Genomic DNA, 16,834 nt, shown 5'->3' with positions numbered 1-16,834 from the left:
ACTGAGCTCACATACTGTACACTCCCTCCTCTCGCTGCCACCTTTTTTTCTCTCTGGACCTCAAACACAAACTTTTCTTTTTTTCTTCTTTTACTCTCTCTCTCCTGGTTTTTCATCACGTACACCTCCTCCTCCTCCTCCTCCTCCTCCTCCTCCTCCTCCTCCTCTTTCTCCACTCCTCCCTTTGCTCAGTGTGTTGTTTTCCAGTCCGGTTTGGCTGTTTGACACTCCTTCATTCAGTCATCCAGATGTTTGCCAGCGGTGCTCTGGAGGGAAACAGTGAAATAAACTGAGAGCAGGAGGCACAAAAACATGAAGGTGGTCAAAAACAGCTTTCAGCAGCCAAACGAGTCCTTCATTCGTTGGACGTCAAAGACATGAAAGTGTCGACTGCTTTGAACGAGGAAGCACAAACGTAACTACAGTCGCAGTAACGACGTTATCAGCCTTTCACTGACACTTTCGCACAGTCAGCCGTTTCCCTGCCAGCTGTCCCTCCCGTGTCTGGCAGCCGCGTCTGTGCTGCCTTCAGCCTGGACTCTGTCTTTCACGTCTTTGTCTTCTTTAATACAGTTTGCTGTGTTGCCAGGAGACTCGTCCATGTCTGTGATTGGTCGCTGGCTTCGTGAAAACCTGGACCGAACAACCACAGCCATGTCCCACTGAGCCGGACCCAGAGGAGCCTGATAACAAAAAGACGTCCCACATTTGTGGACAGTTGCTTCAAACGGGCTCCCGGTCTGGTCTGCTCAGCCGTCCGTCCCCCTGCAGGACAGATCTGAGTGTGTGACGACAAACACACGTGTTGTTGTTGTTTGTTAATCTAACAGAAGAGTTTTTGTTCTGTTTGTTCTTCAGGTCACGACAGCTTCCAGCTGGAAGTCAGAGGTGTGTTCAGGAGGTCTGACGGTGAGGAATGAGAGGAACGACAATCAGCTGGGAACACTTCACACGAAAACTCAACAGATGACTGAACACACCGGCACACACACTGATCACCCAGCAGCAGTGTGTGTGTGTGTGTGTGTGTGTGTGTGTGTGTGTGTGTGTGTGCGTGTGTGTGCGTGTGTGTGCGTGTGCGTGTGTGTGCGTGCGTGTGCGTGTGTGTGTGTGGGTCATTGAGGTTTGTTCCACGTGCTCGCAGAGAAGCTCGTGAAACCAGAGCGTCCTCGGTGGCCCGGCTGCTCCTGGACTGGAGCATGATGGGAAGAACAAAATGCACCAACATCGCACACACACACACACACACACACACAGCAACACACACAAACCCCACCCGCATCACAACACATCCGCCCGCTTCACACGTGCATGCTGGGAACAGCCACAGAGCCAAAACCGCTGACATGTTTCCTCCGTGTTGGAGCGAGTTGGAGACCGAATGGAGGCACGATGAAGAGGAGGAGGAGGGGGCGGAGGGCTGAAGGGGAAACCGGAACACTGGCCCTGGACTTTGTGGACGCAGTTGGTCCAACACGTGCCGTCACATGCGACAGGATGGAGGGGGGGCGGGGTTCTGCCAAACAGCAGCTGATGCAGGAAAGGAAGCGTTGCACAACACGACCAAAGAGCGAAGCTGCAAATCAGGCTGCTGACAGAGGAAACCGATGACGGACGCTCATCAGGCGCCGCCACCGGGACAGACAGCAAGACAGCTGTGACGGACAGGAGGGACGCCGAGACGTGATGGAACGCGTCAAAACACGGCTGCAACATACACGTTTTATTCCAAATACTCAAAGTGCCGCCTGTCAATCATGTGATCTCTAATCTTCACTGCATGAAGTCAAGAACGTACAAAGTATCAGAGCTGAGACAGCGCGTCTGCTGCCGGTGTGCCCCCGGGGGCCGGCGGCGGAACTGCAGCTAAGAGAGGCTGCAGCCAGTGCTAACACCAGCATGCTAACACGCTCATGTTCACCAACTTAGTTTAGTGTGTTAGCACGCTAACGTTTGCTAATTATCTGTAAACACAAAGTGCAGCTGAGGCTGATGGGAATGTCATCAGTTCTGCAGGTATTTGGTCATGAAACCAGAGTCCTGGACCCGGCAGGACGGTGGTTTTTACATCATTAGAAATGCGTCCCGATCGTCTTCCTGCTCCCTGGAGGATCTGCATGTTTCTGCTCACGATGGTTCTGTGAAATGGTTGGAGAAGAAAACGCATACGTAAAAACATCATGTGACGTTAAAGAGCTGAAACGTGCAGGTACGCTGGTCTAGTCCTTCAAGTCCAGCGTGCAAAGACTAAAGCTTCGGCCAAGAGGAGACGTGTCCTGAGCGCCCGAGGTGAAGACACAGTCGATCGATTTCCTTCTGTCTTTGAAGTGTCAAGTTGCAGCTTTACAGCGGCGGTAAAGACTCTGACAGCTGCAAACAACAAGCTTCAACACGCCGCTCGCCAAAGTCAACACTTGAGCTGCTCTCAGGTTGTGAAAGTTCCCTCCTCTCTTCTTTGCTTCCCCCTTTTTTTCTCCTCACGTCTGCGTTGGAGGAGCTTGTGTTTCGCCGGCGAGCAGCAGAGTGGCTCCACGCCTCGTCCTGTAAAACTGAAACGCTCCCACATCAAACGGCGCTGCGGCTCGCCGGCCCGGACTAATTAAGGATGCTGTTATTACAGCGTCGACTCTCACAAACAGACTCGCAGCCCGAGGCACAACACTCCCGCCGCGCTCTGCTAATTAGGCTAACGTGGCTAACGCTGCCAAATAGGCTAATGTGCCGCTGTTACACCACAGCCAATTAAAAGTCAAAACAAGCCCATTTTCCATTCAAAACTCGACTTTAATGGCAAACAAATACATTTCCACACAAATCTGACAACATTATCACGACTCCCACCACTACTAATACTAATACTACTACTGATACTACGACTACTACTGATACTACGACTACTACTGATACTACAACTACTACTGATACTACAATTACTACTAAGACTAATGATAACAATAAAAACTTGATGCTTCTTTAAAGTTATGACGTGATTAAAGTAAACAAGTGTGACAGGAAGTGCTTCATTTTCAGCACAAAAAACGAAAATGACTGAACACGTGATGAACACGTGATGAACACATGATGAACACGTGATGAACACTTGATGAACACATGATGAACACTTGATGAACACTTGATGAACACGTGATGAACACATGATGAACACATGATGAACACGTGATGAACACATGATGAACACGTGATGAACACTTGATGAACATGTGATGAACACGTGATGAACATTTGATGAACACATGATGAACTTGTGATGAACACATGATGAACACGTGATGAACACATGATGAACACGTGATGAACACTTGATGAACACATGATGAACACTTGATGAACACTTGATGAACACGTGATGAACACATGATGAACACGTGATGAACACATGATGAACACGTGATGAACACTTGATGAACATGTGATGAACACGTGATGAACATTTGATGAACACATGATGAACTTGTGATGAACACATGATGAACACGTGATGAACACGTGATGAACACTTGATGAACACATGATGAACATGTGATGAACACATGATGAACACTTGATGAACACTTGATGAACATGTGATGAACACGTGATGAACACTTGATGAACACTTGATGAACACGTGATGAACACGTGATGAACACTTGATGAACACTTGATGAACACGTGATGAACACGTGATGAACACTTGATGAACACGTGATGAACATGTGATGAACATGTGATGAACACTTGATGAACACGTGATGAACACATGATGAACACTTGATGAACATGTGATGAACATGTGATGAACACTTGATGAACACGTGATGAACACTTGATGAACATGTGATGAACACGTGATGAACACATGATGAACACTTGATGAACACATGATGAACACTTGATGAACACGTGATGAACATGTGATGAACACTTGAACACTTGATGAACACGTGATGAACACTTGATGAACATGTGATGAACACGTGATGAACACTTGATGAACACATGATGAACATGTGATGAACACTTGATGAACACATGATGAACATGTGATGAACACTTGATGAACACTTGATGAACACTTGATGAACATGTGATGAACATGTGATGAACACATGATGAACACTTGATGAACACTTGATGAACACATGATGAACACTTGATGAACATGTGATAAACATGTGATGAACACTTGATGAACACTTGATGAACATGTGATGAACACGTGATGAACACACGATGAACACTTGATGAACACGTGATGAACACATGACAGTGACTTCCTGTGAGGTTCACGTCAGCCGTGAAGGTCTGAATGACTGAAACTTGATCAGGTCACTTCACGGACTCACAGGAAACTGACAGTTGTTTAAAGCGCAGAAACAGCCATTAAAGCTGGTGCAGAACCACCTGAAAGGTGTTTACGGCCTTCAGCAGCTCAGCGGGACAAAACACACAAACATTGACACCTCGGCAGCTTTTTCCTCTCCTCAGCGCGAACACACGGAAACAATGCAGCTGTTATTTGAGCGCCAGCAGCGGTTTGTTTTCCAGCATCTCTGCAGGCTGAGAGCTGCCAGCTCCTCACTCGACTCCTGACCTTTACTGTCACTCTGCACCGCCGCTCCAACAAAGCACAGGCCTTCACAATAAAGCACGCCGGCCTTCACAATAAAAGACTCGGTGCAGCACTGACACATGAATGACGTCACTGACTGAGAATCAGCTCCATCAGCTGTTAATCTCCAAATAGCAGACTCTCTCAGTCTCACTAAACATCACAATCTGAGACTGAACTGACATTTTTTGCAGCGTGACCGCGGCCTCGGCCGATAGGCCCGACCGTCACCGCGAGCGGCGAGTCCTTGGACCAATCAAAAGTCTCTTCGTCGTCGTCGATACGGCGTGCCAGAGCCCACGCGCCACCTGCATCATATCACCAGAGGAGAAAACCCAACCTCTGCTCCTCTGCTGGAGGACAATGGGGCCTTTGTCTGTCCTCAGGCCTGAAGACACACTGAACAGACTGAAAACAAGCACAGAAACCTGTAAACGGCTGAAAAACAACTCGTTTTACAGCCAACAATAAATACATACAACATCACATTATCCTAAATCCTCAATCTGTCCATTAAATCAGGATTAATCAGGCTTAATAACTGTCAGAGGGGGTTTTAAGGGATTTCTCATTATTTGAATTCTACATTCGAACAATAATTAAGAGATTTTTAATGCCTTTGCTGCAGTTTACAGGGTTATTAATGTGAAAGGACCCATTAAATTGATCCATTTAATGACCCGGGCTGATGAGCTTCATCTGGACTCCATTTGATGGTTAAAAGTCTTTTTTTGTTTGTTTCATACAGTGTGTCTCGAAAGCACCAGCAGCAGCTCTGAAGCGGTCTGATTTATGCTGCATCTCGTTTATTGAACAGAAATGAGGCGCTGACACAAAAACCACAGAAAAAACCAAAAGGTCTAGTTTCCACATTTATGTCGACACCTTTTCAACAAATAAACAAGACGACATGGACGGCAAACAGCTTCTTTGTGCTAAGCTACGCTAAAGGCAAAGGCACAGGGAGGAAACTGTCGTCCGAACCCAAACGTCTCACGATGTGTTCAGGTGACCGAGCTGTCAGGAAGTATCACCTTCCAGCCGGCCGCTGCTCGAGGACGCTCCGCGCCAGCCGCCTCCTCCGGCTCTCAGGTGGTGCTGGGTAAGGAGGTAATTACCGGCGAGATTGTTTGCCGTTTCTTTCCGAACGCCTTGAACGGGTTTCCAGAGACACGTGTGCAGTCTGCGGGACTGGAGCCAGGCCGAGCAGAGCCCCGGAGGCCCGGGGAGGGCGGAGGGGCTTCAGATGAAATGGCAGACGACACAGAAGAGGAAAGTAGAAAACACAAAGACCTCTTCAGTCCTCGTCTGAGCAGCTCTCAGGAGCTGCTGGGAAACTGGCCCGGGGAGCAGGGAAACCATGACGACGGCTCCTCGCGCCGCAGATGAGCCGCCGTTTGAGGTTAACCAAACTTATTTGGAAGGCGAACGATGAAACTATCACTTCACCGCCGTAAACATCCAACTGTGAGTCGCCATACGTACATTTTCCTGAGCCACGAGGGATCATGACCAGCTTCAGGTGCGATCACCTCCAAATGAAGTGCTTCAGGTGATTTCCATAAACTTCAACATGTTTGACTTCTTTTTAGGAATATCGTTACTCCTAATAGAAACAACCAACAAAAGAAGAGTTTTCACAGCAGGTCTGAAGCTCGTTAGCGTGACGTGTTCACGTAGCTCTGAGAAAATGTACTTTCTAAATAAATCCTGACTCCTGTTAAACCCAGAGGAGGTTCCAGTGAGGAGGAGCAGACCTCTAATTCCATGTTTGGCTCTTCTGGGGGAATAAATCAGCTCCAAGTCAATCCATCATGTTGGAGGACTCCTGTGTTTTTCACTGTGATGGTGTTTCAGTGGGTTATGTAGGTCACAGCGAATCTGGATCTGAAGGCCTCACACAGACCAAAACCTCACGTCCAGAAGATCCAAACAGTCTGAAACTGAAGGAGTTTCACATCAAATGTCTGTTTTCACTGATTCACGTTCTGTTTCTCTGGAACGTGACAGGAAATGAGATTGAAAATCTGGTAAATTTCTCTCAGGCAAAACACGCTGACAGCGTCTGACGCACAGACGCGCCGTTTGTCCTCTCTGAACGCTGCACGCTGACGCCGTGTTTGGACTGTCCGAAGACAAACCACGGTATCCAAAAATAAATCTGGACCGACGCAAACGAGTTCAGGCGCAGGTTGATTTGGAGAACTTGCCAGAATAGACTACTGTTCTACTTCCCAGCACATCCCAGACTGCACCTGGGCGAACTCGTCCACATGACTCTGTTATGAGCATCAGAAAGAACTGAATAAGAGGCTTGATCAGTGTGGACGACGTGTCTGTGTGGACTTAAGCCTCATTGGACATGTTGTTCACATTAAGTCCACTTAAAACCTGCACAGCTGCAGACACGTCGTCCACAGAGCTGAAGCAGAGCTGAAGCAGAGCTCAGGCTCGGTCTCCTTTAACGAAACCTTTCCGTCAGCAAACTCTAACGTGGCGCCGACACCTGAAAGCAACACGTCCCTGAAATTCAGCACGTTTCACCCGATGAAACCGGCGGTATTCTCATCATCCCGACTCTGGCAACAGGAGGTGATTTACGGACTTTTATCAAAGGTTTGTGAAGATGGATGACACATCAGGGCGCAGCGATCAGCAACCCCAGAGAACCGACTCGTCCAAAACTCACATCAGGACGGTTTTTGTCCCTTTTCTTCTCGTCTCGCTGCTCAGCTGCTGCAGTGATTTGGAAAGTGTTTGCAGATGTCGCCTGTGCGGGCCGAACGCCACCATGTCAGCTCCCCCACTTGGAACGTCTCAGGTTTGGAACGCAGAGCGGAGAAGAGGACGGCTTATTTTCCATGCCAGCTTACATGAAGCAAAGCTCTGTGAGGCCCAGAGAGGAGAGGAGAGGAGAGGAGAGGAGAGGGGAGAGGAGAGGAGAGGAGAGGAGAGGAGAGGAGAGGAGAGGAGAGGAGAGAGGAGAGAGGAGAGAGGAGAGGAGAGGAGAGGAGAGGAGAGGAGAGGAGAGGGGAGAGGAGAGGAGAGAGGAGAGGAGAGGAGAGGAGAGGAGAGGAGAGGAGAGAGGAGAGGAGAGGAGAGGAGAGGAGAGGAGAGGAGAGGAGAGGGGAGAGGAGAGGAGAGGAGAGGAGAGGAGAGAGGAGAGGAGAGGAGAGGAGAGGAGAGAGCGCCTCCTCACAGACGTTAGAGCAAAGTGATCCTCCTTCAGCTGCTGGTGAAGGCACAAATCACAATTTAAGGAAATCCCCCAAAATACCAGATTCTGCAGCTAACTGTACAGTTCTGCTGGTCCGACTGGTTTGGAGTTCAAGTTCCTGAACGCCCCACCGAGAGGAGAACAGCTGTCAACTGTCAATAACACTATTGATTATCCATATTGGCTTCAGTACTTCAATAAACTGTGCATATTGTTCATGTACACCGACCGAGTATTTCTCAAGTGCGACACATGCAGTGCAGTAGTACTTTTAAGGCAGTTAGTATTTTTAGAGCCTGTACATAAAGTACATGCACACAGTTGTTTTTTATTTTGGACAGACTTGTTTTGGCTGAATTTCTCCAGTGTGGGATCAATAAAGTCTTATCTTATCTTAAAGTGCAGGGAGTGAAACACTGAGCTCAGGTCAGATCAACCTGAGCGAACTGAAGCACGCTGTAGCTAACAGTTCGCAAAGTTCGAACCAATCGTAACTGACTGCAGATGATTGACAGGTCAAACAGCCAATGAGACTCTGAACGCGCCGTTAAGCCACTTCAGTGACTTCTTTACAGCTCTGACGCCTCAGGTGAAGGATTTCAGCGCCAACTGCTGGGTTTCAATCACATTTCTACAATAATGGTTCAAAAACAGCTTCCAGTTTACCAACAGCTCCCTGACTGGTTCGGCGTCTAGGCTCATTTTTACTGGACTGTTTACTGGACAGCCGCCACTAGAGGGCGCTGCTTCATTTCATGGTCTTTGTGATGATCCTCTGCCTTTTTGATCGATGACCAAACACCTGCAGAACTTCAGACATTGACATCTTTGTGTCTGGTGCTAATTAGCGAATGTTAGCATGTTAGCAGACTGAGCTAAGATGCTGAATGCAGTAAACACACCAGCTGATGTTAGTGTTTGTACTTTTACTCTGCAGTATTTCTAAGAACACCTGAAAACTGCTGCAGTGACTCAAACTGATCTGAAAACAAAAAGGGTTTTTCCACACAAACGTCTCTTTTCCATGACTACACCCACCCTGAAACAGACTGAAAGGCTGCACGTAGGCGACGCTTTGGAAATGTTTGGCCTCTTACAGAAATCAGCCGATACTGAGAAAGTACAGCAGATGTTTTGGTCATGAACAGCTCGCCGAGGCTTGAGATGACTCAGCAGTGTAGAAACAGGCCGCGGTGCGCTGAGCGTTTGTGACAGTGATCATTTCGAGGACGCCGTCTCGGGTCTTTGAAGGACGTCGTGGACGCTGAAACGTGAACTTTCCTGAACGTCCTCCAGCTGCAGGCGACAGGTTTTCTGCTGTCAAACTGACTGAACGACCCATTTCTGTCTCGTCTGTGTAATCAGCACAAACGGCGACGAATGGCAGCAGCAGTGGAAGAAGTTAGTGTTTAATCTGACGCTGCTCAAAGGCTCCAGGCCGACTGTGAAGGCCAGACGGACGTCAGGCTGTAGATACAAATAAACACCAGAAACCCCTCTCCGCATGTCACAGCACAACTCGACAGCCAAAGTTTGCATCCTATGACAAACGCTAGTCCAGTGTTCTCTCTCTTTTAGCTCTGTTTTGGTCTCCACCACCTCCTGAGGGAGGCGTTACTGTTTGTACACCAAAATCAACTTTTAGTTTTTTAAATACGGGAAAACCTACTAAAAAGAGACGATTGACTCCTTTCCCGTCGCCGGTAGTTTGTGTCCTTTGTTTGGTTTGTTTCGCTGGTGTGTCAAGTTTGGCGTCGCTAACAAGCTGGAAAACGCTACCAATCACAGCTGGAGCCCACAGATACCTGCGACCGCTGCATTTATGTACCTGAGAACAGGTGCTGCTGCTGGAAACACTGAACTGAACCAGACAGGACATGTGCAGCGAAGCCAGAACCAGGAGCTAGAAGAGGCTGAAAGGTGGTTTTCAAATATTTCACAGCTACTTTTAGTATTTGCAAAATGAAAATGTGCATATTTTGTGTTTAATACTCTGAGTTTCATGTCAGCAAAAGTAAATTTCCTGTTGGAAAATCGACCTCCTGCAAAGACGATCTGCGGCCGTCTGTGCGGTGAGTGATGAGCTCAGGTAACGTTAACGCCGACCTGTGGACTCGTCCGTCGTCTCCATTAAAGCTCTGATGTTCCAGACGTCAGCTGTTCGCTCAGGCTGCAGTCTGAAGTGACGTCAAGCTGTTATTCAATCCCTCAATTCTGCTTTTTCCAGCAGATGAAACACAACCTGCCTCCCATTAGATGAAATCGATCACTTCTACAAGAAGAAAAAAAAACACATTTCACCATTTGAGACCTTTTATTTTTTCTTTTTGCAAAGTTGTTACGCAACCGAAGCTAAGCGCCTATGACAGGAAGGCCGACGGAGTCTGGGTCCAGACCGAGGAGGGAAACAATCAGAGGGGCACTTGTTCTCAGTGAGGACTGTGTTTCCCATTAAACCCCCACACGGCCAAGTCCAGATACTTTCCAGTCGCTGTCAGATAACTTTCAAAGAGGAACCTGCCTCACAAAACCATTGTGGACCTCAGACCTGTACTGTGGCTTTTCCTCTGACCCGATCCAAAAGGTGGTTTTGTTTAAAAGAAAACCTTCGTGCTCATCTTCGTCCTCCTGGAGATGATGCATCATCACACCCTCAGCTGGACGGCAGGGCTTCAACACTCGACCAGCTGCAGGGAGGTGGAAAACCACGTGATGACCGCGAGAGGCCGTGAAGCTGGAACAGGCCCGACAAATCCTGAACCAGGACGAGATCCAGACCCTGACCTTTAACCTCACCATGTGCATTCAGGATCAATATAATCATTGACAGATGATCAGCTCACAGTGAGGACAGAGCAGCCTGAAACGTGGTTGTATGCTGGTTGTCCAAACCAGCGTCGGAGGACTAAAAATAGTGAAAATAATTCAGAAGCAAAGCAGCAAATCTTCAGTTTGTGAAACTGGAACCACAAAATGTTTTTACATGACGAATAACTTCAACCAATATCAAAATAGTTGATTCACTGTCAATCGAGTCAGTGATGGATCGACTGATGGGATGTAGAGGAGCAGGAGATGACAGTGGATTTGAGGAGGATGAGGGGGGTGAGGGGGGTGAGGGAGGATGCATCCTCCTTGTGAAGCTGCCACCCCCCCCCCCCCCATGGCCTGGCAGCAGAGGGCTTGTGTCGTCCGGTCTGTCAGACCCGGTTGTGGTTTGTGTGGCTGAGGTCAGTGGTGGTCAGGATCAATGGCTGCGATCACGGCTGTGAAACATGAGCAGCGTCAGTATTGATGAGTCCACGATGTGTCCACCATGAGTCCACAGTGAGTCCACCATGAGTCCACAGTGAGTCCACGATGTGTCCACGATGAGTCCACGGTGTTTACACGATGAGTCCACGGTGAGTCCACGGTGAGTCCACGATGTGTCCACGGTGAGTCCACAGTGAGTCCACCATGAGTCCACAGTGAGTCCACGATGAGTCCACGGTGTGTCCACGGTGAGTCCACGATGAGTCCACGATGAGTCCACGGTGTTTACACGATGAGTCCACGGTGAGTCCACGATGAGTCCACGATGTGTCCACGGTGAGTCCACGATGTGTCCACGATGTGTCCACGATGAGTCCACAGTGAGTCCACGATGAGTCCACGATGAGTCCACAGTGAGTCCACGATGTGTCCACGATGAGTCCACAGTGAGTCCACGATGAGTCCACGATGTGTCCACGGTGAGTCCACGGTGAGTCCACCATGAGTCCACAGTGAGTCCACGATGAGTCCACGGTGTGTCCACGGTGTTTACACGATGAGTCCACGATGAGTCCACGATGAGTCCACGGTGAGTCCACGATGTGTCCACGATGAGTCCACGATGAGTCCACGGTGTTTACACGATGAGTCCACGATGAGTCCACGGTGTTTACACGATGAGTCCACAGTGAGTCCACGGTAAGTCCACGATGAGTCCACGATGTGTCCACGGTGAGTCCACGATGTGTCCACGATGAGTCCACAGTGAGTCCACGATGTGTCCACGATGAGTCCACGATGAGTCCACGGTGTTTACACGATGAGTCCACGATGAGTCCACGGTGTTTACACGATGAGTCCACGGTGAGTCCACGATGAGTCCACGATGTGTCCACGGTGAGTCCACGATGAGTCCACGATGTGTCCACGGTGAGTCCACGATGTGTCCACGATGTGTCCACGATGAGTCCACAGTGAGTCCACGATGTGTCCACGATGAGTCCACAGTGAGTCCACGGTGAGTCCACGATGTGTCCACGGTGAGTCCACGGTGAGTCCACCATGAGTCCACAGTGAGTCCACGATGAGTCCACGGTGTGTCCACGGTGTTTACACGATGAGTCCACGATGAGTCCACGGTGAGTACACGATGAGTCCACGGTGAGTCCACGATGTGTCCACGATGAGTCCACGATGAGTCCACGGTGTTTACACGATGAGTCCACGATGAGTCCACGGTGAGTCCACGGTGTGTCCACGGTGAGTCCACGGTGAGTCCACGATGTGTCCACGATGTGTCCACGATGAGTCCACGGTGAGTCCACGATGTGTCCACGATGAGTCCACGATGAGTCCACGGTGAGTCCACGATGAGTCCACGATGAGTCCACGGTGTTTACACGATGAGTCCACGATGAGTCCACGGTGTTTACACGATGAGTCCACGGTGAGTCCACGATGTGTCCACGATGAGTCCACGGTGAGTCCACGATGAGTCCACGATGAGTCCACAGTGAGTCCACGATGTGTCCACGATGAGTCCACGATGTGTCCACGATGTGTCCACGGTGAGTCCACGGTGAGTCCACGATGTGTCCACGGTGAGTCCACGATGTGTCCACGATGTGTCCACGATGAGTCCACAGTGAGTCCACGATGTGTCCACGATGAGTCCACAGTGAGTCCACGGTGAGTCCACGATGTGTCCACGGTGAGTCCACGGTGAGTCCACCATGAGTCCACAGTGAGTCCACGATGAGTCCACGGTGTGTCCACGGTGTTTACACGATGAGTCCACGATGAGTCCACGGTGAGTACACGATGAGTCCACGGTGAGTCCACGATGTGTCCACGATGAGTCCACGATGAGTCCACAGTGTTTACACGATGAGTCCACGGTGAGTCCACGGTGAGTCCACGATGTGTCCACGATGTGTCCACGATGAGTCCACGGTGAGTCCACGATGTGTCCACGATGAGTCCACGATGAGTCCACGGTGAGTCCACGATGAGTCCACGATGAGTCCACGGTGTTTACACGATGAGTCCACGATGAGTCCACGGTGTTTACACGATGAGTCCACGGTGAGTCCACGATGTGTCCACGATGAGTCCACGGTGAGTCCACGATGAGTCCACGATGAGTCCACAGTGAGTCCACGATGTGTCCACGATGAGTCCACGATGTGTCCACGGTGAGTCCACGGTGAGTCCACGATGTGTCCACGGTGAGTCCACGGTGAGTCCACCATGAGTCCACAGTGAGTCCACGATGAGTCCACGGTGTGTCCACGGTATTTACACGATGAGTCCACGATGTGTCCACGATGAGTCCACGATGAGTCCACGGTGTTTACACGATGAGTCCACGATGAGTCCACGGTGTTTACACGATGAGTCCACGGTGTTTACACGATGTGTCCACGGTGAGTCCACAGTGAGTCCACCATGAGTCCACAGTGAGTCCACGATGAGTCCAGGATGAGTCCACGGTGAGTCCACGGTGTTTACACGATGAGTCCACGATGAGTCCACGGTGAGTCCACGATGTGTCCACGATGAGTCCACGGTGAGTCCACGGTGTGTCCACGGTGAGTCCACGGTGAGTCCACGGTGAGTCCACGATGTGTCCACGGTGAGTCCACGGTGCTGTCCGTGGTGCTGAAGCTGATGCACTCATGCACCTCCTCCTTCTGTCAGCTCCATCTACGATATCCTACAAACCCTAAATACTCACCTCTATACTGTGCTGGAGCATTCAGGGTTAGGATCACCCATAAAACTACACAAACCTCCAGCTGAGTACCGGTACATCAAATTTGTACTTAAGCACAGTACTGGAGTGAATGTACTTCAAACCCTGATTCCAAAAACAACATACACTCCACTGAAAACAGTCCAAGTTTGAGCTGATCAGCTTCATTGATGGCATCGTGATTCACTCTGTGAACACATGACTGAATGAAGGATGTCATCACTTGATTTGTTTGTTTGCCGTTTATTAAAGTCTTTTTTTATTGATGTTTCACTCTGAGTTCAGACTCCTTTGGAATCAGGGTTATACCTTCCAGCACTGGTCAAAAGACATTCTGGGAAATGTCCAAGCATCTGCAGCAGGTTAAAGGAGTGAAAGAGGACTTTATGTGGGAAGTCTGCTTGACCTTCAGCTGGTCAGCGCGGTCGTCCGGCGCAGAGTGACATGAAGCATCTGTGACAGTCATAAAACAAACTGGATCCGCTGCCTCTGAAGCCTCTTATTACAGTGTTGTTCAACTGGTTTCACCGCAGCAGCGACGCCAACCACAACAAACCTCTGGATCCATAATTCAGCCTGAAACGAGCGAAAAGCCGTCTGCTGTTCGAGCCGGCGATTCTTCACCAGCTGATTTAACTGTCAGCAGCGAGTCCTGGTTTTCCTGTGGCTTTCCAAACACACACACGCTTTGCTAGTATCTCATTTGGTCTCGCTGAGCGGACGAGCTGAAGGAAGCCGAGGGTGAAAAAACCGACGTGCAACAACTGTGGAAGTCATTCTGAAAGCAAACGCCTTTCTGCTCGATGACCTGCAGGTTTATGAGCGGCGGTTCAAAGGCTTTCAGCTGATAGCCGGCCGGGTTCAGTTCCTCCATCCGTCAGTGGACTGATGTGACTTTCACTTGCAGAGTTTTATCTCTGTTATCTCAGAACTTCCCTGAGAAACATCCTGTTTTTCAGTTTTCTTCAGGATCACAGCGATCCACTGACAGCCATGTTTACGCTGCTCACAGCAGCTGAGCCAGTCTGACTCCATCACCGCATCATTCTTCATGTTTACACCCACAAAAGCATGATGGGAACTGTAGTTCCAAACTCTCCAAAAGAAATCACGATCGTCCCCAAACAGAAGTCAGAAATCCTTTTTTTTTCTTCCCAAAATGAATGAAACTGAAGTGTCATCATGGACCGTCCAAACGTCTGCTGGACATCGAGCCGTGAAAGACATCTGACGTTCCAGATGAGACAAGAAGGGTTTGTCAGGTTAAAACAAAGAGGTCAAAGGTCAAACGATGCGCTTCCTGTCATGAGATCTTCAAAAATGGAAAGCGGAAGATGAAAGCAAGGAGGAAAGGATGAAGGAAACAAGAGGAAAGAAGCACAAGAAGGAAGGAAGGAAGGGGGAACAAAAAGCATTTGCTCCAATAAAAACAGTAAAATGGAAAAAAGTGCATGAAGGGAAAATTCTGCAGTCCGAAATTTGGACGTTTTGGACAAAATCGATTAAATTTGTGTGTTTTTTTCCACTTTTGAGTTCATTTACAGTGAAAATCACCAGAAGAAGAAACAGAAATAAACAAACAACGTCTGTTTGTGCTGATGAATCTGATCTGAGGTCAGATCAGTCCAGCACGTCAGTGGTGACTGAGATTATGTCATCAGGATTTTGGCGTCCTGATCCTGAACCAGATCCTGGATCGATTCTTGGAGTCATCGAGGTCTCAAGGAGGATCTGCGTCAGCTGACGTGTCATCCAGTGGACAGAAGAAGAGAAGGAGGAGCTGGAGATGAAAATAAACTGCTGGTGCTTTTATTTTGTCTCTCTGCTCCGTTTTGTCTACTCGGGCTCCAAAATAAGAGTCTGGAGAGGACGTCCTGCGTGCAGATGGCAGCCCGTTTGAGAGGAAATGTCCACTTTTACGACTTCCTCAGTAAAGGTTCCTGAAAGGTGTTCAACTCGCCGTCAATTAAAACTCAAACGAGCTCCATAAAGAGGTGAAGCAGAGGCGGCGACCTCACGTGACCTTCACACTTTGAGCTCGACGACAGAGAAGACCAACAAGGTCCATTCTGAATCAGCTGTGTGTCAAATGACGCTTCAGTCCAAACAGTCCACAGAGGAGGGACGGACAGAAAGTCAAAGCAGCTTTTCTGAATCTTCTCTGGCTCAGAGACAAACTGGAAGCTGTTTGTTTGTCTGGTTCACTTTCAGCTCCTCGTTCACGCTGCAAGTTTGTTTGTTCACACTTTCTGACAGAAACTGGATCCCAGTCTCAGTTTGGCAGCAGGTTTCATCTGGTTTGTGGGGAATCCCAGTTTGACGCCACAAGACAAACATGGAACTGAAGAACCATTCCTGGGTTTTTGGTGGTTGTGCTCACGTTTCATACTGGTTCAGTATTTATTTGAGGGCTGAGGTTCACAAAAACATCTCGTCCACACACAGAGAATCAGCAGGAAAACAGCCCTTTACATGGCTGGATTTCCTCTCATCATTATGGTCCTCCAGCAGATCCAGATCTGGGGGATTTGTGGTCTCCAGACCAGCCAGGAGGGCTTAGCTGCCTCTGAAGGAGGTCTGATCTGCCCCGAAACAAACACGTCTGAACGTTTGGAGGCCAAAAATAAAATCTGTGTTTTCAAGCTTTGGAGCAGTTGATGATCTTAAGGACGCAAAAACACCAAAATCTGCAGCTCACTCTGACCGGCATGCCAACAGCAGCTGAGGATCATGGGAGTATTTAGAGGGTTTCTGTGTTCAGTTTCTGTTCAAACACAAACAGACCTCAGATCAGCATTAATGCAGCTCTGCAAGGCTTCATCCAGCTCAGAGGAAGAAGAGACGATGAGCTCGTAAAACGAAAAGTAAGCAGACGTGACGCAGCATCGTCCGTGATCAACTCTGTCAAACATGGCCGCTCAAACAGAAGAGGAGCGCACACAGGAAACAGAACGAGCGGCGAGTCCGTCCCTCAAAACAAAACCAAAGCTGGAAA

The 16,834-nt window shown here is 49.0% G+C and overlaps 1 protein-coding gene across 1 annotated transcript in view; it reads left to right on the top strand.

Moving 5' to 3' along the window:
- LOC143315833 (uncharacterized) overlaps positions 1-16,834 on the top strand; it is a 196,733-nt gene that overhangs the window by 119,750 nt on the left and 60,149 nt on the right. The gene's annotated exons all lie outside the window — the stretch shown is intronic.

Source organism: Chaetodon auriga, chromosome 23 (assembly GCF_051107435.1).
Source record: "Chaetodon auriga isolate fChaAug3 chromosome 23, fChaAug3.hap1, whole genome shotgun sequence".
In the NCBI taxonomy this organism is placed as follows: domain Eukaryota; kingdom Metazoa; phylum Chordata; class Actinopteri; order Chaetodontiformes; family Chaetodontidae; genus Chaetodon; species Chaetodon auriga.
This window is presented reverse-complemented; position numbering and strand designations above follow the sequence as displayed.